Source organism: Gopherus flavomarginatus, chromosome 8, assembly GCF_025201925.1.
Source record: "Gopherus flavomarginatus isolate rGopFla2 chromosome 8, rGopFla2.mat.asm, whole genome shotgun sequence".
Classification (NCBI taxonomy): domain Eukaryota; kingdom Metazoa; phylum Chordata; order Testudines; family Testudinidae; genus Gopherus; species Gopherus flavomarginatus.
In genome coordinates this window covers 76134897-76159494 of record NC_066624.1, presented here as the reverse complement: position 1 = coordinate 76159494, position 24598 = coordinate 76134897, and the positions used below count along the sequence as shown (strand labels likewise).

At 40.9% G+C, this 24598-nt stretch overlaps 1 protein-coding gene across 1 annotated transcript in view; it reads left to right on the top strand.

The window, feature by feature from the left end:
• Positions 1-24598, top strand: part of EPHA4 (EPH receptor A4) — a 135703-nt gene that overhangs the window by 8074 nt on the left and 103031 nt on the right. The window lies entirely within an intron of this gene.

Sequence of the window (24598 nt, the reverse complement as noted above, 5' to 3'; positions counted from 1 at the left end):
GGCAAAACACATTTGCTAACAAGCACTTAGATTTGAATTACCTTGCTGTAGCCACCGAAATTGGATGCAAAAGTAATGCACTGGAGCCACTTTGGTATTAAAACGGGAGAAGAATCAGTCAGAGAAACTTTGCTTTTATTTTGATGATTTTAGCTCTCCCGGAAGTGTAAATCTTTGATGTTTCACTTGTTGCAAACTTTTGCATTAAATAACTATTTGATACTGCTGCCTTTGTTAAATATTTTTATTTCTCAGAGGGTCTCTATTGTTGTCATTACAATGGAGGTGCTAGGATACTCTTAGAAATGCTACAGGCCTCCACCCCCCATACTAGGCTCTGCAGAATTAGGGATTAAAGTTCATATAAAAGGCAGATTATCTCCAAAAGATTTACATTTCCCCCTAAGATGTTACTATTATTTTATAAGTAAACTATTAGAAATCTTGGGACTGATCTTCTAAACCCTTACTTGTGAGCATAAATAAAGATCAGCCTTTAATGGCTTCTTGAACGGATGAATGAGCCCAATCCTACTAGGTGCTGAATTGAGGGTGCTTAGCATCTTGCATGATTGAGCCTTGTATTGTTCTTTAAGATGATTGGAACGGTAGTTTTCTTCATAATGGACACTCTTCTGTTTTGCTACTTGTGCTTGTTTCCTAGGATAAGTTTAATATCTTGTTGTTACTAAGAAATTGAGAGGGAGGTAATAACACAAACAACCGACAGCTTTTCTGCTATTCCAGTATAAGAAAAGAGCTATTTTTTCTTAAACGCCCTACTGAAATTCTTTTAGATGATAATTTACAGTCAATGTGAAGTTCATTGTTATGCATTGAAATTAACGGTTGGCAGGAAAGCAAGGCTAAGCACAAGCCTCTGCCTTCGTTCTAGCATTTTCATTTGGAGAAAAACATAAGCATATCTTATTGGCCACAAAATTACAATGGGCTGCAGTGAGAATTGAAAAATTAACAGCACAATGGCAGGGCCCTCTATTTACAGTAAATTACTCTGTCTTATGGAATGTTGTGAAATAGAACCTTGGAACTCTTTGCATGTCAGTAAACATACAAATGTGGCTGATATGGTGACTGGGGACTATAGGAGAGCATCAGTGGCTGGAGAGATTTTATTATTATTTTGAAATGGCCCAATAACTTGTAGGCAAGGCTCCTTGACACTTTTACAACCCAATTTGTGGGAGGAGGAGGTGAATGAAAAGGGGATCTTGGTTTATTGCATGGAGATTATCCTGAGTTCTCTTCAAGGGCTATTGGGTCAGTAGTGGGTCACACTGACTGAGGCAGATCTAACACTTTTTTTTTTTTTTTAGCTGTTGGCTCAGAAGCGATGAGCTAATTGCATGACAAATGCTGTGTTGTTCCAGGGAACTCATTCTAGAGGTTTTAATGGTGGGCAGTACAGATGGTGGGGCAGTTTTGGAATAGGTATTGGGAATTAATGTCTACAGACACATTCCCTATAAACTCTCCACTTGACCCATGAAAGTTGGAACCACAAAACCTGATTCTCCATTTCCTCAGCTAAAGAGAAATCTGAGGGGGTCATGTATAAAAAGAGAAAGAAACTCTTGTGTAAAGCTAGCCTGTTGAAGTTATTTTCAGAGGATGCAAGCCATCAAGTAATTTTAAATAGTTAAAACCATTTCATCACTGATTATTTGTGGTTTCCCTTTTGGCATTGCCAATCCCAAAGTCAGAGTAGTTTACCAGGAAACTCCTCTGATTCATGAAGTTTACAATAAAGTTCACAATTCACTCTCTGTTGGTTTCTACTGAGGTTAAGGCCAACTAGGCTTTTGACATTGCTGGAGAAGTTTTCCCATTTACCATTTCCATAGTCTAGTTAATTTTACAGTTCAGCAATTTTGCTTCTTTCACAGGTTTTTCTGGGGGGAGGCTTGAAAGGGGGAATTGCTTCCCATGGATTTTGAAGGGATGGTGAGGGGGGAACGAAAGATCTTAAGTCTGCAAAAGCCTATAAAAAGACACCAGCCTATGACTGGAACCTTGCAAGCAGGTTCCACCCCAATTGTTTTTCAATGGGTCGACTGTGGCAGGACAAATACAAGAGTAGGTCAGAGGTCACCCATTTCCTCATCCATCTTCCTCCTGTGATCCCGAGGTCAGAGTTGATTGATTAAGATCTTAAAAGTTTGACAAAGGCTTGGTGGGCAAGAATAGTTAGGGTGGATGGGGAGGGCACCCCTGTTGTTGTGAGATCTAACGCTGGTCATCTGCTGGAGACTTCAGAAGCCTTTGGGACAGAACTACACTTCCTCTTGCCATTCTCATCTCTAGCAGTGTATGCTAATGGAGGCCAAGAATGAGGAGACATGTCAGAGTTTATAAGGTGATGGCTGGATTGCCCCAAAAACAGATGCAAGTTCATTCCAGCTCCTGATTTTGAATAATATTTTGTGAGCTGATTTTGTTCAGTCTTTGGTGGGAGACAACCACATAGTGTTAAGCAACTCTTCTTTCAAGGGTAATGTATGTCTGTAGTTAACAGCAGTTTGAACCTGTTGAATAGTTGATGCTGAGAATTAGAACAGGTCAAAAAAACAGGTTGGTTTTTATTTTGTGACAAGTATTGCAAAATATTTGCCCCTCTTTTGTCGGAAAATTTCTGACAAGCTTTCCTGAGGATAATTGTTCTGCTGAGACCTTGTCATCTGTCAAAAATCAATGAAGGGGAAAAAATAACATCTTAAACTTTTATGAAGCTTAGGAAGTTTCCCAGATATGCAGTGGAACAGTGGAATATTTGACACTGATGCACACAAACAAAGTTGGTTAGCTGAGCAGTCATTCTCCTATCATGATAGAGGTTTCAGCTTTAACACTCAGTAGAAAGAAGGTAAATTTAACATTGATTTTTGTCCTCTTCTCATCACCCCACCAAGGTTTTATGAAAGAAAAAAAGTCACGGGGAATACTGTTAATGAAACATTAAATTATCTTATCTTATGACCTATCTCAAGGCTAAGGTAATTACCCATCAAGGAAAGTCAACTCGTAATGTGGTTTAGATTTAGTTAAGCAATTTTCTTATCACAATAAAGTGGCTGTCTATATTTTGCGAAGGGAGTAAAAGGAAAAAAATAGACCAATTATAAATATAATAGATTGTAACCATCGGGGCTGGTTCTGATGCTATGAAATTACAAGTCTCAGTTTAGATCTGCCATTTAGTATAATATGTGAGACAATCAAGAGGTTTTTTTTGCTATGATTTGTATAAAGGTTATGAGAGCTAAGTGCTTTGTCTTCATACACACTTGCTGTTGTGAGTTCTGAACAGGCCTGTTGGCAGAAAATCCAACATTGTTTAAAATGTGGCTTGACGCGTTGCCTTTTCATCTCCTTGCCATTTTTGGAATTTTCCTCCTACCTTTGATAATGGCAACCTTAAGAAGCAATCCCTTGAGTAATGTGATTGGTTTTATCTCTGTGGCTTTGAATAATGGCTGTGATCATTGAGAGAAGCAATTCATTTTATATCAGAAGATTAGAGTTTAATTATTGTTCCTTTTCTGTAACACATTGATTTGGTTGCGGCCAAATTTTTACCAAAATAACTTCACTGCTCTTTCCATCTGCACAAAGGGCAATCGTGGAGGTTACCCAGAGAGGGGAGAGTTGAGTTTGCCATTTAAGGTGTGCAAACTGATTATTTTTTTGGCCGCAGAAAAAAATGAAAAGTGGAAGAGAGAAGCTGCTGGATGGGGGAAAGGGGAGCTGTAGTGAGAGACAGTCTGTCTGAGCCAAATTAATTTAAAGACTTATCTATATAAAATAAGTGATTTGAAAATATCTCCTTTAGCAGAGCCCACCACATCTTATTAAGATAGCTCCCTATATGATTTTGTACCACAGTGTGGTGCAAGATGTCCACTTAAATATTTGGCACACTTAAAATTCCCCCCTTAGATGTAAATCTAAAAAGTTCCTTTAAAATCTTCCTAGGCACATATTTGTGGGTGTGCTTCCCTTCGGAATCAGTAACAAAACTGTTATTCATTTATGTGAGAGCAGGGTCTGGTCATTACATGGGATGTTATTAATAAGAAGGAAGATCAACAAACTATGTTAAAACCAAATAAAGAAAAATCCTTTATTACTTTATTAGAAGACTGGATAGCAGCCTTTGGTTGTTTTTGTAAGATAAATTCTCTTGATAAAAAATCTCCAAACCTAGCTTGTGTTGCATGTGGTGAGACCTAGATATATAGTCTTGCCTGTCGAGGGGTTATTTTATCGGTGTCTAATAACACAGTCCAGTGGTCTTAGATTTTATTGTGCTTTTGAGGAGGAGTGATTAAGGAAAAGCTCAGCTGTACACTTGTCTCTTTTGAGACTCTGCTCCTCCCTCCCAACTTGTGATCTAAATATCTTCTCTCATTTCATCCCATAATGTTGCATCTTTTTATATGTTTTTGGGCAGCAGGCGAGATCATATAGTTTCATGAATCAAAGACAATTAACATTCCCATGACTAAATGGACATTTTATGAATATTCAGAGCCTGTTTCACCTCCCTGGGAAGCAAACATGTTTGCTTCCCTTCTCTTTACTCCTGTTGGAGACTAGGAAAGTTTTCTGTGTGAATGGGGATTGTCAACTGTCTGGCCAGTTTGCCTTTTGCATGCGGCAGATTCCTCATTTGCATATTTTGTATACACTCTCATGCAAAGTAGCACACCCATTTCACAAGGAGATAAGAGCTTCCTTTGGAGACGCTGGCCAAAATCTCCTTCTGTTTAGGCAGACCTTGAAGATTTGGATTTCATGCAAATTAATTCTGTTTTGATTTAAGCTCTTTCTTTAAGAGATACAAAGTGCAATATTTGCACTGTGTTCGTATTGTACCCCGGCTCTTCTCCTTCTGAATATGGCTGATTGTCACTCTCTACTAAGTGGAGCCCACTTGCTCAATTCAAGTTGACATATGGGAAAGTGCTACCCTCTGGTAAAACTCTCAGCTTGTTTGTAAACTGATCACTCATTTCAGGTGTCCTTTCTAGTGCTTTTTATTGAGGGAAGGGGGGCGGTGCATGTTGCTGGGTGTGATTTTACTCACAATGTTTATGGGTGACCTTCTGTAGCTACATCTTCTCCAAGGGAACCAACGTCAGGAACTGGACCCAAAAATAAAAGCATAAAGTTGTGTGTCTCAGGAAGACTCTGATGCAAATGGCCAGTTCAAATGGGGTGTAATTCTTTTGACTTGCCACAGGAATGAATTTGGCCCAGAATTATTAGTTTAGGGGATGGAGAGAAGTCAGCTTATAGTGCTCGGATAAACTTGCACAAATGAAACTGCTACATTTCTTTATCAAAAGAAAATAATCTCTGAAAAAAGAATTATTGCCTTCGGTAAGCTTCCTAATTAAAAATGCACCCATATATTGTGGTTTAAGTAGCTTTCCCTTTTTAATTTTTTCCTTTTAACTTTACTTAAAATTTGCCTTTGGCCTGCAGGAAAGCTGAGGCTCATTAAATGCTCCCCAAACCCAGGCTTGTTTGGGACGGATTTGTTGAAAGGCTTATTGATTTAAATCAGAACACATGCTGCATGCATGTACTGTATTTGTTTAAAAAGCACCGTTTTTCATTTTGTGTTTTATAAATCAACAATATGAAGTTAGGACTGTGATCAAATTAGGGGCTGCATTCTATAAACCGAAAAAGGCAGGGTTTTTCGTTGCAAATATAAACATACAATTTTAGATGTCCAATTAGCGTTTAACTTAGAGAAAGATAATTTCACAGGGCCGTAAACTTCACAGTGTGAGACCATGTGGCACAATTAAGTAGAGGCAGGGCTGTTTAAAACAACAAAGGAACGTGCAGAAACTTTGGTTTTGTCCTGTGCAATACCTCAGGAAGTGAGATGGTGCTGTTCAAAGTGCAATTGGAATGGACTATTAGGGTTAAATAATACCAAGAGGCACTGTGTCTTCATGAGTTAGTTATTAGTGCCAAGAGAAAATTCAGAGAGAAAATTCTCTCTCTTAGGATAGGTTTAAAGTAGTATTTTCATTATGGTAGCACTTGGAGGCTTCAGCTGAGATCAGGGCCTTGTTTTTCTATGTCTAGCACAAGACAGCCCCCTGCCCCAACATCTTTACAATCTAAATAGACAGGACAGGCAAAGTATGGGGAAGGAGAAGGGAGTAGTGCTGTCCCCATTTTAATGGATGAGGACCTGAAGCACAGAGCGATTAGGTAACATGCTCAAGGTCATGTGGGGAAGTCTGTGACTGATCTTGGAACTGAATGCAGATCTCCCGAGTCCTAGTCTAGTGTCTTAGCCATCAGGCCATCTTCCTCCCTCAGACAGATCCACGCTTCTCAAAGGTGATCCTAGGAACAATGCCCTAATATGTTACAGATTTCCATCTATTTGAAATCTTAAATTACCATTTGAACCAAGTTAGTTGATAGTAATCATTTCTCTTATATATGCGAATACGCAGCCCCAATACAAGGCTGTGGTACAGTGTCTCAATTACCCAGATAATCCTGTTTGCTTGTGTTTTTAAACTATGAAGTGCTGGGTAATTATTCAATTCTTAATAGAAGGCAAATGGCAATGTAAACAATAATTAGGATGTTAGACTAATGCGTTTCAAAGCAAATTGGTTTTTTTTTTTTCATACTGTTCAGCATGAAGTCCTATAAAGCTAACAATTTAGTGGCAAGGAAGCAAGTTACATTTTGTTCATATTTTATGGTGTTATCTCTTCATGCCTTGTTTCTGTGAATAACAGTTTGCCCCAATGAAGCTGCCTAGTCCAGAGCCAAATGTCGCTTTAACAATTGGCTTCCTGCCGTTTGCTATTTGGCTACACTCTCCCATGACTCCAGATTGGCTCTTTGTCTCCTTCAGTTCCAGGGGCTCAGAGGTTAACAGAATACTGACTTCCACCCACAATACTGACGAAAGGTAAATATGGACAGACCTGGTGCTTAGTTAAGATACAGTCTTGGCTGGAGAGCTTATCTGCAGGACTTTGTTACAGATAAATGGGCTAGATTTTCCCAGCTACCGTTCTTCTGAATTATAGTTTTCTTAAAGGGATCTGATCTTCCCTTGTTGTATTTCCATATTGAGAAACATAGCCTTATAAGGGCCTGATCTAGAATTCCACATCTAAATCCCTCTTCACTTTGGAAGAGTTAAGATCTGGATCTAAACTCATGGCCATGGCTACACTGACGCTTTACAGCGCTGCAACTTTCGCGCTCAGGGGTGTGAAAAAACACCCCCCTAAGCGCTGCAAGATACAGCGCTGTAAAGCGTCAGTGTAATCAGGGCGGTAGCGCTGGGAGCGCAGCTCCCAGCGCTGCACGCTACACCCGTAAGGGATGTGGTTTACATGCAGCGCTTGGAGACCTCTCTGCCAGCGCTGCCGCTCCGACTACACTCACACTTCAAAGCGCTTTGAAATTCCAAATGTAGCCCTGGGCCAGAACAGGAACTACAGCTCCAAAAGCCCTGAACTTGGAGAAACCCCTCTTAACTTCACAGCTCAGGCTCAGTTTCATCTCTACCAGAAGCCCACGTGTGACCTGAAAACAGATGCAAAACACTCACTGCTTTCATTTAATAAATGTTATGTATATGTAGCATAGTTCAGACTTTCCAAAGTCCATTAATTAAATCTTGTCAACATATCCATTCCTTACATTGTATTTATCCACTGATTGAGGACAGTGCATGTTGGTAACAAAAGCATCAGTCAAGGAGGCTGCATCTTTCCTAAATATTTTAACAATGCCTCTGTCACACACAGGTGCTTTCTGTCTAACATTTGCCATGCATTCTCATCAGCGTCTGAATGAATGGGTTCGACAGTCAGCTCCCTTTCTCCATTATCAACATTTTAAGAAAGGTTCAAACATTCATCAGCATTGATGCTGTTAATGAATTACCGCAGTTTAATTGCTGCTAGATTAATTTTTATCCTGAGAAGAGCAGGAAGCTTGGTTTAAAAATAAATAAAAAACAATGAAACTCTTCAACAGGTTACAAATTATTAATATTTAAAAAAAATCTGTATTAGTTTCAAAGTGTCTTACTTAAAGGGTGTGGAACAACTTTTTTTTTTTTTTTTTTTTTGTTAAATCCCAGAAGCTTCCTGCCAGGCCAGATTGTGAAAGCGTTAATTAACAAGTCTGTCTTTCCAGACATAAAACATATCTGCTGGAGAGATGAAAAAAGTGTCGAGGAGGGCTTCTGTGAACTTGATGCTTTGAATTAGTTTTCAGTTTTAAGTGTTTTCTGTAGTTGAAAAAGACATCTCCACTTTGAAAACAGTTTCCTTTTGAAGTGTCCAGTCTGGCAATGATTGAAATAGCCTCTAGGCAAATTAGCATGTTAAAAGAATTGGATCAATACTTTCCCCTTTCCCCTCCTTCTCCCTCCCTCTTTCTCTCTCTCTTCAGAGCAGAGAATTTGAGCAGCACTAGAAGCCTCTTGACAGCTGTGCCAGTATGATTCAGGAGAATTGTCGATAGCAGTATGGGCAACATGGATATACTGTGATCAAGCTGAGACAGCTTGATCCAGTGCCCAGACTCTTTCAAGGATGGCCATTTGAAAATGGAGTCAAGAGAAATTGACAGCTCTGGAAGGCTGAAGCAGCTCATATAATTATGGAGAGGATTAGACGGAAAGTGTAGGGAGAAATAGGAGATCAATAAAGGGCACAAGTTGACTGAACTCCTCCTTAGATGTTGCAGTTCTCCATTTGTAATGCTTAGCCTGAGCGTGTAGAAGATTTCTTGAACTGTTTTCAAGGGGCAAGTAAACAAAAATTTTAAAAGGGCTTGGGTCAAAGACAGCAAACTTCTAGGTAGTACATTGAAAAGTACTAGTTTACAGACTGCAGAACCCACTTCTGGTTTCTCTGTGAACATTATTTTATTTTAAGAAATGTAACCCAGTTTTCTGGTTGTTTGTAACTTGCCTGCTTCTGTCTTTGGGAGCCAAGGACGCTTGAATTCTGATGCTGTCTACTTCTGCAGCCTTTGGGCTGTCCCTGCCTCAAATACCGCATCTGTCATGTGGGACTAACAGTTCACCTCCTTCCCTCCCTCCCAGGAGTGCTTTGAAGATGTGAAGTGCTAAACATTATACAGTACCTCCTTACCAACAGGGGCATCATTACCTGAAAACCACTTTCCTGACAGCACTGTGGTAATCTAATTAGTAAATGGTGCTTGTTGAAAATCATTGCTTTGCCTGTCCTTTTTCGAGCATAAAAAACCTCTTATTGATCCAAATTACATCCTAGTCTTCCTAAAATGTAGGAACCGTGGTGACTTCTCAGCACAGCCATTCCAACTCTCACAACCTTTGGATGATATTTACATCTGGTTGTAAATGCTGCGGGGTGGCTGATTGATGACAGCAGGAAAGCAAATCAGCCTCGTTTTTTCTACCTGAAATTGTTTTGAATGACCTGTATATTTGCCATCCTACCCTCCAGCTGTGAACCTTCTGTTCATCCCATTGCCTTCTCATACAAATGAACTGGTGCGTTTTGCCCACTCAGAATTACATTACTGAATTTCCTCGTTCCATTTTTGTAGATTGTAAGTGTCCAAGTTAGAGCTAATAAGATCATTAAAATCAGGAGCTGGTCCCTAGATATAATCCAGTCACTCATTAATCAAGGGCTCTGCAGTTAATGACAATATGATTGAGATAATATTTAATGTTTGCAGTATTGCATCCAACGGTTGCAGATTGCATCCGAGAAAGTGGGTATTCACCCATGAAAGCTCATGCTCCAATACGTCTGTTAGTCTATAAGGTGCCACAGGACTCTTGGCTGCTTTTACAGATCCACACTAACACGGCTACACCTCTAACGTTTGCATTGTTGTTGTAGCTCTGTTGGATCAAGGATATTAAAGAGACAAGGTGGGTTGGGCCAATAAAAGATAGTATCTGACCCATGATATTTAATATCAGATTGTCACAGTGCCACCTACCCAGTCTGACCTTAGGTTAGTTATTGCCTCAGTTTCCCACTCTTGGTCTCTCCAGTAACTTCAGCAGAGGTTTTCATGTATCATGTAACACCTCCAGGGTCTAGGTTTATTAACAAAGTTCACAAGGAAATGCAAGAACTCCCAGCCAGCTTTCCTGGCTGCCTCACAACACTTGGTGCACGGTTCTTAGTCCTGTCTCTGCTGAGGCTTTCCTCTAGCAGACTTGTTCTCCCCGCTCCAGCCTTCCTCATTGGATCCTGCTCCCTGCAAGACCTCTGTTTGGGAGGCAGAGAAAGTTTCTCTGTGTAGAACAGTCCATAAGTTAGACATCCTTCCAGTCTCTCCCTGCCCTCTATCAAGCAGCAGGGCCCCTGGGCCCTGACACAGATTAGCAAAAATTACAGCACTGAAAGATTTTTTGCATGAAATGTGTGCTACTGAGGGCATTCTCAAACCCTGCACAGATACCCTCTGTTGAATCCCAGATGTACACAATGCAATGTTCGGCATTCATCCCCTTCTCAGTTTTGACTAGAGCTTTGTAATAACCAAAGAAGAGACTGCTCCAGAAAATCCATGCAGGGTTGTACATTGGACCCACTTCCTGCAGAGATGGGATTTTGGGTGTTGTGAATATCGAGTGCTGTAAATGGGCCACCATTTTAGAAATTGTCTGGAGAGGCTAAAGGTGATGAATTTATGAGAGAACACATAACACCAGTCCTGTTTATCTACAACCACTTACAATATCGGAGGCAAAAGAGCTTTTGAACATGTCAGTAACATAGGGAGCAAGGGTAGTTGTACCTGACTAAAACAGATGCAAGAGAAAGCCATAGAGAGAGAGCTTTCTTGCATTTTCCTAAGATCCTGGTGCTGACCATGGTCAGAGACAGAATACTGAACAAGATAGACTTTAGATCAGATTCAGATTGGCAGTACCTGAGAGCAGAATTGAGGCACCTTCTTCTTTTCATGGTAGAACACACCAGGTTGTCATGGGAGTTGTGCATAGACCAGAAGCAGCCTGTGACTTTATGAAGGGATTATTTCTTCCTCTTCCTCTTAGGGATATGCTGTGTCAGTACTCTGGATCAGCTCCTTGAGCAGGGCACAGGACCTCAAGGGGCTGGAGGAAAAAGATGACAGTATACCAGTTTTTTTGCTCCTCCAGTCTCTGGGGCTGCCAGAAGCTTGTTTGCTCCGCAGGTTAGAACAGCCCTTGTACTGATGGCTGCAAGGTGTCATTTTGCCAGCCAGGTATTGCTGAAGTTCAGGAGTACTCCAGCCATGTGTCATCCCCTTGCCTTGCCATGTGGATTTAGCCTGCGGTGTTTCTCAGCTTCTTTAAAGTTCGTTTTAACTTCCATTTTTGTAATGTGCTGTTGGCTAAACTTCTAGAGAGTTCATGATAACTTGACCTCTGAGTACACCTGTATTAAAACCTGGTTTTAAGAATACTCTTGTAACAGACTAATGAATGGGCATTTTTGTGCAGGTTTGCTCATTACCCCTTACTGGCTACGTTGACTCTTGTGTAAACATTACCTCTTTATTTGGTTCGAAGTTTGCCCTTTGAAATCCAAACGCATTCTGTCAACCACTACTCTCTCTTCCTAAATTCTGGATGACCTGCAAAGAGAGAGATGGTTATGCAATTATTTTTAAAAAGGCCCTTGTTTTAAGGAGCATGGAGTAATTACTATTTTGTTGCCTTATCTCAAATGAATGACAGTAAGGTGTCCTTCAACATTGCTAAGTAACAAGGAAAATATGTGTTTGATAGGGATAACCTTGAAAATTTGCAACATGTAACAGTTATCACATCACAGTAACCTTATGGTGGGATAAACAAACATGTAACCTTTCTTCCTCACAGCTTAAGTCCTCAAAGAGAATCCTCTCTAGACTTTTGGTCAAATTCTGCTGTAGATTACACCTATATCACTTTAACTGAAGTCAATTGGATTGCACAGGTGTCACGGAGGACAGAATTTGGTCATCAGAGGACAACCTGAATTAAATGGGAGGGTGGAAAGATAACTAAAAAGGTCATATCTAGGATGTCTGGTTTTGTGTTGAAAGAAATATTTCTTTTTAAAAACCTGCCATAAAGAACAACTAGATTTACCAGCAAACACTAGCATACACTGAAGTGGACTCTTAACATTTCCCATGTCTCCTGTGACGCCTGCAGACTTGAGCATTGGCATTAGGGTTCTCTAATCAATTTCTAATTGAGAAATTGGCAGCCAGGTCTCTGTGGATTGGGAATGACTCATGCCAAAGAAACACTGTGAAAATTAGGCTCCATAGCTCTGTATTTGCTGGAAAATAGCCTCCTCTTTTTCCAGATTTTTCAGCAAATATGTTGGAAAAACTAGAAACCTAATGTAGAATTAATTTCATTCTTGCATGGCTAACTGGAGATGACTATCTGCTATACAAAAACACTTAAAAATACACCACCGAGATGGTTTGACCTGCCTTTTCTCTTTATGTAAGTTTGCAATGCCTTCATCATTCCCTTTTCAATCTATATCTGATTTCGCAAAATAAATTCTTTACTTCCCTGTGCTCTTAGTCATAAATCTCACAAGTAACTCTACAAATAAGTACACTGAAATAATACAAGGAAATACAATCTCTCTAAAGGAGCTATCATTAGGGGTTAAAATCTGATATTCCTACTCCCACTGAGTAGTACTTTACTCCACAGGCAATTCCTTTGGCTTCAGTGGGTCTACTCAGATAAAATACTATTCAGTGCGACTTGAGATATCAGAATCTGTCCACAACACTGTGGAAAATATTTGAAAATAATGAAATACCTAGATGGTGTTCTTTTAACTAATCCAGGTCCAAATCCTGGCTCATGGTTACAATGGAATAATGGGGACATTAGCCCCCTGATTCCTACATTTCCCCCGCCCCCTGCCCAATTGCCTTGGGAAGAATCTTTGTGCTGCTGGCTCCATTGTGTCTGCTGGCTGGCATTTCTGCTTTGGTTCAGTTAGGCCAGCAGCTACTTCCTAAGGTGTGTGATCTTTTTAAAGGTCCTCAGCCTGTGGACATCATACCAAATGGGCTAAAGGTAAAAAATCCACTGCTATCTACATACTACACAGACCACAGTGAGAGATTATGCCATACTCTATCAAAAAAAACTGAGGAACCACCTGATCAGCATCCTATACAGCAAACAGGAAAACATCAAAAAAGAGCTCTCCAACCTGGAGACTCTCATCAATAACCAAACTTCCATACAAACGGACTTCACTAAAATAAGACAGGAGATCTGCATTACTCACTTCACCTCTCTACAAAGGAAAAAGGACTGTAAGCTGTCTAAACTCCTACCTGCCTCATGGGGCCACAGCCGTGGTACCCTCAACCCACCCAGCAATATCGTCAATCTATCCAACTACACACTCAGCCCAGAAGAAAAGTCTGTCCTATCTCGGGGACTCTCTTTCTGCCTTGCCACCCCCACCAACATGATACAGTTCTGCGGCGATCCGGAAGCCTACTTTCGCCGTCTCCGACTCAAAGAATACTTTCAGGACAACACTGAACAGCACACTGGTACACAGGTACCCTCCCACCAACAGCACAAGAAGAAGAACTCCACATGGACTCCTCCTGAGGGTCGAAATGACAGTCTGGACCTCTACATTGAATGCTTCCGCTGACGTGCACAGGCAGAAATTGTGGAAAAACAACATCGCTTGCCTCATAACCTAAGTCGTGCAGAACGCAATGCCATCCACAGCCTCAGAAACCACCCAGACATTATCATCAAAGAGGCTGATAAAGGAGGTGCTGTTGTCGTCATGAACAGGTCTGACTACGAAAAGGAGGCTGCCAGACAACTCTCCAACACCAAATTCTACAGGCCGCTTCCCTCAGATCCCACTGAGGAATACACTAAGAAACTGCAACATCTACTCAGGACACTCCCTACACTAACACCGGAACAAATCAACATACCCTTAGAGCCCCGACCAGGGTTATTCTATCTACTGCCCAAGATCCACAAACCCGGAAATCCTGGACTCCCCATCATCTCGGGCATTGGCACTCTCACTGAAGGACTGTCTGGATATGTGGACTCTCTACTCAGACCCTATGCCATCAGCACTCCCAGCTATCTCCGCGACACCACTGATTTCCTGAGGAAACTACAAAGCATTGGTGACCTTCCAGAAAACACCATCCTAGCCACCATGGATGTAGAGGCTCTCTACACGAACATCCCACACACAGATGGAATACAAGCTGTCAGGAACAGTATCCCTGATGATGCCACAGCACAACTGGCTGCTGAGCTCTGTGCCTTTATCCTCACACACAACTATTTCAAATTTGATGACAATATATATCTCCAGATCAGTGGCACCGCTATGGGCACTTGCACGGTCCCACAATATGCCAATATTTTTATGGCCGACCTGGAACAACGCTTCCTCAACTCTCGTCCATTCACGCCCCTTCTCTACCTACGCTACATTGATGACATCTTCATCATCTGGACCCATGGGAAGGAGTCTCTGGAAAAATTCCACCACGATTTCAACAGCTTCCACCCCACCATCAACCTCAGCCTGGACCAGTCTACATAGGAGGTCCATTTCCTAGACACCACGGTGCAAATAAGTGATGGTCACATTACCACCACCCTATACGGAAAACCTACGGACCGCTATGCCTACCTTCATGCCTCCAGCTTCCATCCCGGGCACATCACATGATCCATTGTCTACAGCCAAGCACTGAGGTACAACCGCATCTGCTCTAACCCCTCAGACAGAGACCAACACCTACAAAATCTCCACCAAGCATTCTCACAACTACAGTACCCGCACGAGGAAATAAGGAAACAGATCAACAGAGCCAGACGTGTACCCAGAAGCCTCCTACTGCAAGACAAACCCAAGAAAGAAACCAACAGGACTCCACTGGCTATCACATACAGTCCCCAGCTAAAACCTCTCCAACGCATCATCAGGGACCTACAACCCATCCTGGACAATGATCCCACACTTTCACAGGCCTTGGGTGGCAGGCCAGTCCTTGCCCACAGGCAACCTGCCAACCTGAAACATATTCTCACCAGCAACTGCACACTGCACCATAGTAACTCCAGCTCAGGAACCAATCCATGCAACAAACCTCGATGCCAACTCTGCCCACACATCTACACCAGCGACACCATCACAGGACCTAACCAGATCAGCCACACCATCACCGGTTCATTCACCTGCACGTCCACCAATGTAATATATGCCATCATATGCCAGCAATGCCCCTCTGCTATGTACATTGGCCAGACTGGACAGTCGCTACGAAAAAGGATAAATGGACACAAATCAGATATTAGAAATGGCAATATACAAAAACCTGTAGGAGAACACTTCAACCTCCCTGTCCACACTATAGCAGACCTTAAGGTGGCCATCCTGCAGCAAAAAAACTTCAGGACCAGACTTCAAAGAGAAACTGCTGAGCTTCAGTTCATCTGCAAATTTGACACCATCAGCTCAGGATTAAACAAAGACTGTGAATGGCTTGCCAATTACAGAACCAGTTTCTCCTCCCTTGGTTTTCACACCTCAACTGCTAGAACAGGGCCTCATCCTCCCTGACTGATCTACCTCATTATCTCTAGCTTGCCTGCATATATATATACCTGCCCCTAGAAATTTCCACTACATGCATCTGACGAAGTGGGTATTCACCTACGAAAGCTCATGCTCCAAAACGTCTGTTAGTCTATAAGGTGCCACAGGATTTTTTGCTGCTTTTACAGATCCAGACTAACACGGCTACCCCTCTGATACGGTTCATTCTTGGAGACCCCTGCAGGTTTCATGTATCAGATCCACGTTACTGTGCTGATGGCTTTAACTGTGTGACCTGTTTTGGCTTAATATCACATTTCCACCCCTCAGCCCCCACAGTTTTGTTAGCTTATATCATAGCACGTTGAAAAATAGCCTAATTTACATCAGCAGAAACATTTCATTTGCACCCAGATTGGTTTTAATGCGCAGCATGTGTATCCACTTACTAATCTAAGTAGATAATTAATAAGTAGATATCTACTAAGGAGATGCGGGCTGTACAGGTACAGTACCTATATCTGTTGGGAGGTGGAGAAGGGATATTAAAATTGTTTACGAGTTCAGAGCTGTATCAGGCCTTGCACCATTTTTGAGTTATGATATCATTACCTGAGCTGTGGAAGCCAAGAAATAAAACCCTTAACTGTGATATATGAGGAGTGTTTATGTCTTTGAAATATAGAGAGGAAGGAAAAAGTCACACACAGCATGATATATTTTTGCCCTGTTCCCATATATGTGTTTTCCATTAACACATATAGAATAGACACATCATTCATTAATGTGTACATCAGAGCATGCCTTCTTTTAATGATGCATTCCATTCAGCCAATAAAGTGTTTGTTTCTTAAATCAGTGATTCAAGCTCATTGAAACAAACATGGGATTCGTTATCTACCTGGTAAGCATTGGTATAGGCCCCGTAATTTTTATTCTTTGCCTCACAATTTCCCATCACTTTCTTTGAGAACACTTTTTTTGCCACTTTGGAGGAGGTTATTATTGTATTTGTAGCCAAATGAAGATTTGTGTTGGAAACACCAAACTGATTACTTAAGCAATATTGAGCAAACTGATTATTCTCAAATAGACCATTGGCAGCACTTATCTATTTCCGTGCTGGGAAGCTGTAATAGGGTGGTTTGCCCTTGGGCTGGAAAGTCTGGGACCCAGCCAGTCCTGATTACAGAATGAGTCCCCTATAAAGACCGGGAGGTGGCTGCAACAGACCAGGGAAATTGCTCCAGTTAGGAAGGGATGGGAGGAGTCTGCTAAGGCAGGAAGGATTCAGACCAGACCAGGGAAGCTTCAGCTGTACCCATTGGAAGGCTGGAGGAAGACTTTTGAGTTTAATTTTTAACATTAAGTTAATAAATCAGATCCTAATCCAGACTGCTGTGATTGTACTGGGAAAACCATGTGTGGAGTTTATTTGGGCATCCAAGAAAGGAAACTGAGGTCCATGCAGGGCTGCCTTGAGACCACCAGAGGGCACAGTGAGGTGAGCACTCATCTACAGAAGCACATAGAAGGCTTTCCAAGGATCACAAACAGCTGGTTTCTTATGCACTCTACTAGATACTCTTTCATGCAAACTGAACACACTCTTCAGAATTAAATAATATTATTACAAAGTATCAGCAATGGGAGAAAGAAATTAAGTGTTACAGACGAGGGAGAAAAGCGTGTTTGCAGTAAAGTGTGGAGTAGAGATAGAGACATAAGAGGTATGTTGCAGTTTTCATGAGTTTTGGACTCTGACACCAGCGGTCATGAGATCATCTGGATAAGCCAGTACCCATCAGAATTAAGTCATTTTATCTGCCACTGTGTAGACAACAAACAGCACGAGGTGCTTGATTCAAAATCCGCTGAAGCAAATGGAAAGACTCCTATTGGCTTCACTGTTCTTTGGATCAGGCCCCAAGTGCAAATTGCTTTACCAGATAGTTTGAAGTCTTAACTTTCATGGAGTCCCTTTATACTGCTGGTAATTTGCACCATTTGTACTTTGCATGAGATGTTCTGATGCAAATGAAATTAAAATAATAGTAACAGCCATGGCTTGTGCGTATGCACAACACAGGAAACTTTCATTCTGATGAACTGAGTGGAAAAAGAAATTTGCTTTACTTGACATTTTCATGTAAGAGTGGACTGATAATGTTGAATAGAGCTGCAATCAGATGTATTGACAAGTGTGTATAAAGGGCTATATAAAAAGTGCCAAAATATGTTTTAATAAACGTGTAGAAGGCCAATTGATTTTTGCAGCTTGTGCATGTTAATGTACGTTTTCTGTATGAAACACATTTGTCACCAGGTTTTTACAGTTCGGTAGATGTCATAAATTTAAACACTGTAATTGAACCTGAATTCACTACAGGTTTATTTACCAGATCAAAGAGTGACGTACATACAACACTCACTCTGTCTGCCAGCATAAACTCATGAGTTTAGTGAAGTGCCAAGGAAGGACTGATAATTTGAATTATGTTAGTTCTAGCAAATGACAGGTTTTGTTGTTGTGACATGTTCTACAGATTATAATATTAACAGGTGCAAACCTCATATAAAGGATATCATGGGGCATGCAGTATGGTCCAGCTATGTAATAGTGTGTCATTTAATAGTTCTGGATAAACGGATCAAGCCTAGAATGTACCGGTATCTCCATTCATATGATGGTTATACACAATGCACTTGACTTTTGTTCATGAAGAAAGTTTTGTCAGCTAACTGTACTCGGATGCATTCACAATGTATAAAAAAACATCCCTTTCACATAAAAATGCATAATAGGTAGTGTAATACAAGAATGATTTATAAATGTTTTTACATACAATAGGAGATTTTTTTTATTTATGACTTTTTGAAATGTAAAGGGTTAGTGACTTTTTTTTTTTCTCTTGCACCCCTCGCTGTTCCTTAACTCTCTTGCTTGGAATTACATTACTATAAGTGGGGAGTAGCAGGAAATAAGGATAGGGGTTCATGATGCTATTCTAAAAGGGTGTGTCATTGGAGCAGGGATCGGCAACCTTTTGGGATGCAGCTGGGCCATTAGTTTACCTGCCGTGTCCACAGGTTCCACCGATCGCGGCTCCCACTGGCCGTGGTTTGCCACTCCAGGCCAACGGGGGCGGTGGGAAGCAGCAGCCAGCACATCCCTCGGCCCATGCTGCTTGCTGATGCCCCCATTGGCCTGGGACGGTGAACCGCGGCCAGTGGGAGCCGCGATCGGCCGAACCTGCCGACGTGGTAGGTAAACAAACTGGCTTACCCTGGTGAGCCACATGCCAAATGTTGCCGATCCCTGCATTAGCGCATAATTTGTAATTTGGAGGTACTGATCTTTTTCCTGATTCTTATGCTGATCCTCTCTTCCTCCAAGAACTAGAAAAAGTGAAGAGCTAAGTTGAACTAATGTTTATGGAATTGTTGGTTTTGATTAATAAAAGTGTTCATGATTTTTGTAAGTGAGCAAGAAAATCCACTGAACAATTAAAATTGGAAGCTTTTTTTGTTTTTGTTTTATATTGCTGCTCCTCTTATAAAAACTACAAGTCAACACAAATATTTTTTACAGTCAACAAAAGTGTTTTTGGGGAACAGATACTGGGTTGTTTCTCCAGCCTCACCCCAGAGCCATCCTAGGAAGCTGTAATTTAAGTATTTTTGAAAAGCGTAGGATGGCAACTGCAGTATGAGCCTGACGCTGCAAACCTTATTTATGTGATTAGTGCGACTGACTGTAGTGGTCAGGAGAACTTGCGTGAATCAGTGCTACTTGAGCAAGTAAGGATGGCAACAATGTTTGTCTATACCTGACACAGGCCATTGAAATTAATGGAAAGAGTTGGGTTATGGATCAGAGTTGAGTTGTGGGTCAGGTGCATAGCAGGACTGAGTTTGCATTGTGATAAATTGGTACATTTTACACGTATCTGGTGGGTTAAAAGTGCCATAAAAGACAGTATATTCTCCCACCAGGAAATACCCCTTTCCTGTGGTTTCTCTGAATGGCATCTAGGCCAGCTGTGTTGACTTTACAATGCTCTGCCACCCTTGCCGTCCATAGAATAAGGAGCATGCTGGGGTGTGGCTTTAGGGCATAGCTGGCACACCAGTGCAATCCTCTATTTTCAGTGGATGCAATGGTCTAGAGGGGTCATTGTAGCTGAGCATAAATCAGAGTAGCTTTGAAATTGCTCTAACTCAACCCAGGAACCAAGCAATTAGTTCCCTGCCATCCCCAGAATATGGAGAGCTACAAAGGTGGCAGAAATTCTGTTTTATCCAGGTTCATACAGTGCATCCATCATCATGATATCTGAGCCACTTCTGTCTTCTCCCCTCCATCCGTGTATTCAGTATGGCTCTTATGGGATGGAGACTTGGGAGCAGCAGAACGTGTGAGTATTTCTATCTTTTTAACAAAGGTCTGCGCATATGGTTCAGAGCACAGGTGCAGTTGGAGTTTGAAGACTAAGGGTATGGCTACACTTGAAACTTCAAAGCGCTGCCGCTGCAGCGCTTTGAAGTGTGAGTGTGGTCGCAGCGCCAGCGCTGGGAGAGAGCTCTCCCAGCGCTGCACGTAAATCACATCCTCTACGTGTGTAGCTTGCAGCGCTGGGAGCCGCGCTCCCAGCGCTGCAGCATTGATTACACTGAGGCTTTACAGCGCTGTATCTTGCAGTGCTCAGGGGGGTGTTTTTTCACACCCCTGAGCGCGAAAGTTGCAGCGCTGTAAAGCGCCAGGGTAGCCATGGCCTGAAATGATGTTAATTTCAAGTAGTGGGTCACAACACAATTGTAAGTAGTCTAAATGCGTGGAGCAAGTGATTTTCTTCAGATCACTTTACATATTTGCTTTTTAGTCATTCAGACGAAGGGCAAAAGCTTGCAAACATCCTCAGCGTTTCTTGAAGTCAGTGGGACTGGATGGTGCCCAGCACCTTGCAGGACTGACTCCTAGCTGGATTAATACAAATTGTTGGCTACTTTGAACTACTTTGTTTAAATCCAAACTATAGCTTGGTCATGCTAGATGTGTTGCAGTGGCTGTACGTGCTATACATTAGTCTGTACTCTTTTATTATAAAGCAATCCGTGTCTCAAATAAGTATGCAGTATTGATGCCAAAGTATCATGAATATAGGGTTGTCATTGATATAAAAGCTTCATAAGAAGGACAAATAACTGCTTCATTCCTGGAAGAGGAAATAGACACTGGCGGTGATTGATATTGACAAAGTATCTAGTTAATTTTTGAACCATTTGCTTGCATAGAAAGTTAAAAGCTGATCTCAGACTGTCCATGACATCTGGAAGATAAGCTAGATTGTTAAATTTCAATCTATCAGTCTGTTTCATCTTTCAAGAGGACCATTCAAATCATACAGTGACAACCCTGGTGTTTGAAATTCACCTTGTGAGTCCTTCAGTGATGCCCTCCCCTTTTAAAGAACACACATTGTCTGTCTGAATTAGCAATCCAACTGAGAACCTTTAGTCGTCCCAAATTTGCATTCCTAAATAAATTCAAGCTCTTTCAGAATTAGTGCATTTTGATAGTGCAGAGTATATTATCAGCTGCTTTGTGCAGACCTTAGACAGTTTTCTAGAAACACCACCACCACCACCACCACACACTGATACCTTTTTAAAAGCATGCATTGTTTTTTAATTATTTTTTAAAATATTTTTTACAGTTTTGTTATCCTGGGTTATTTTACTATTTTAGGCTCATGACAGCTCTTCAGACTGGGACAATTTTTTCATTCAAATAGAATTGTAGAAGCAGAATTACCTTTTAAGACTCAAGAATAGCACTGTAGTAGAAACCAGAACAGTACTGGAAACTCCAAATCTTAAAAACATTTAAATTAAAAAAAAAAAAGTGTTTTGTCTCTTTATCACTCATGCCATGTTTTCAAGCTTTGCTCCACAATCAGCAAGGCCAAAAAGTTCAGTTCAGTTCTTTTTTTTAAAGAAAGTTGAGGTTCTCACATAATCCAGTTGTCTCCCAGACCTGAGACTTAAAAAAACATCCATGAGAGGTGGCAACAGTGATTTCCCTTACCCATAATACAACACATGGTAGCCAGTTTCCATGTATCATTTGGATCTGATTTCCTTATCAGTCTTCTCAGGGCATAGTACGAAGGCCCGATTCTCTGTTTATTTACATCTGTGTAACTCCGTTGATTTTAAGTCTGTTGATTTGTTACTCCTAATGTACATTGGTGTAAGTGTGAGAAGAATCTGACTTCCTATTTTTGGAATGGTCCCATTAGAGTAGTAAGCAGATTATCAAGATATAAAATTACTTTTGATTTTTTATGGATCTATGGAGGTAATTATTTTTGTTCGTTTAGATTTCCTATCTCTAACTAATTATATTATCTCTTCCATAGGAAATTGCTGCTAGTTCTTCCATTACTGAACTGTGTAGTGCCAAAATTCCTGGAAATAGTCAGACAGGATTTAAGACCCAAATGTATGTTTTGTTGTAGCTTCAAAAATACATGAGCTTTTGGGTTGATTTATTTTCTTTCTTTTTGGAAGTAGAAACAGGCTTAATGCTATGCAGAATGTGCACATGATCAGAACTTTATAGGCATATTTAGTAATTCAACTAATGTGGAAACTAAAGCTATCCGTGCCAGAGATTTGAAAGTGGGTTCTGGTGTTAAAACCAAACCAGCAAGTCATATTCTGTATTTGTTTTAACATTTTGTGGAATTGTTATTGGTTGTTTAAAGTTCCCATAGCTATTAAATCCTGGGAGTGCACTGACGTGACACAGTATGTGAGCTGTTATTTGTGGGTGTTTCATAGACAGCTATTCTTTGACCTTGCCCGATATGAGGATCTTAGACTTCCTTATCTGGATTACTGACTGCCCTCTTACTGTATCTCACTTTCACCTTAGCTTTCTAAAAATGCAGTGGCAAATCAGATTGCATTAATGGAAAATGCCATGCCCCAGAAAACAGCTTTAACTGCTGACAGAATGAACTGATGGAATCAAGGCTGGTAGGATACGCTATTTTTGACTGTGAAAAGGGCATATTTTAATGGCTTGCTGAAGGTCCGTGATGTGATTTCATGTTCTTTCTTGTTAGTCATTTTTGGCTGCTATTGACTATAATGGCTGTTGTTAACATTTAAACATTTTATCAGACAGAAGTGTCTTCTTTTGTTCTAAATCTAAAACAGGTAGATGTTTGTCTGATCCTTTTAGTTTTCTAAAATAATAAGTAAGAGCTGATAGGGAGGAATTTGCTTTGTAGAAGTATGAAGCCAAAATTCATTATTACACAAAAAGTATTTGGGCTTTGCACCAGCTTAAAAAGATACTTGTGCTAATCATCAGTTTGTGCAACGGTACTGCTTGTTCCAACCTTGGTGTATGTCTCTAATAACATCTGATTCATACTGATTCTCACAAGCTTTATGGTTTATTACCCGCAGAGGCTGGAATGTGTGGATGTGATGTATATTTTTTACTTTATTAACACCTGACACTTTGTTTCTTCAAGGCAGTGCCTTTTCCTCCCTCCTTTCCCTCCACCCCCTGCTTCCAACCCACGCAGGTGAAATTTCACAAGCATTTAATCATTGCTCATATCTCAAGCATCTGGACACACCTTTCTAATTGTCATTTATATCCGACTGTCATTGCCTGTGGCAGTTACAGAGCTCACATTTCCACATAATTTGCTGCAAAACAGTTTAGTAAGTTACTAATACACATCAGCAAAGAAGACCCAAGAACCTGAAGTTATGATTGTGCTCATTCTTGTATTGTTTTCGGGAGGGGGATGCTAAAAATCAGTCTCATAGCATTGCTGCTGCATATTTTGCACATAGGGAAGGATTTCAGAGCTAGAAAACTCTGACCTTGAATGCTAGAGTGCTTTGAATTGCAAATACTTTGTTTTATTGGCTCTGTATGTGCAAGCGAAGGTGGATAAGTTCTGAAGCAGTGTGTTTAAACTCCCTGTTGCAGAATTTTGTGCACAACTGACTTACAAGTCAGCATTAATGATGCTAACCTGCAGGTAGCTATTAAAGTATTTGGATGCTGAGGCTGCTGCTTAACAACAGGTCTGGGAAATCTTTTACTGTGACAGGGCAGCTGTTTTGTCTTGTGTACTCAGCCTCTTGTAACACTTCCTTTCTGCATGATGCTGTGTGCTTACATGAGTGGAGGAATCCTCTTGGATCCTCGCTATTCTTGTTCTTTCACCAGGGCAAACTGCAGATCAGAATTCTAATGGAGAGCCCAACATTTTCAATGAAGAACCTCAGTTCTCTTGCACAGAATTGAGATGCACTGAATCAGGACAGCATCACAAGCCTGGTTTTGAGGAGTTTTGTGGTGTAAACAAGTTGAACAGAGCAGTTGCTGTGCATGAATGACCCCCTTTGTTTTCCTTTCTCTACTGGTTTAAAGCAATTGGGAACTAGAATCCATTCTCACTTTGATTTGCACTCAAGTATCACACTCCAGTGAAGCACTGAAGCAAACATCCAGGTGATGGTGTATTTTTCAGTATGCAGCACATCAACTAGAATTGTCATTAAATATTTGTATGGTCAGACCCCGCTTTACGTTGATAAAGGTGATTTATGCCTGTGTTCCAATAGATTGATGTACCTTCTCCACTGAATTAGACACAATTTAAAAAATAGCCCTTTTTAAGTGGCATGTTAACAAAATGTAGGCAGAAACATACAAATAATAATGGAAAATATCCATGGTTTCTCCCCATTTAGTGATTGATCTCACGTACACAGTTAGTTTTGCACTGGCACAGTATAAATTTAGTGAACCATTATTGGCTGCTATTTGGCTCCACCTTTACATGGAGAAAAAAACAGCATAGCGAATAAAGTTTGACACATCAGACATGCCATAACTAATTCATTGC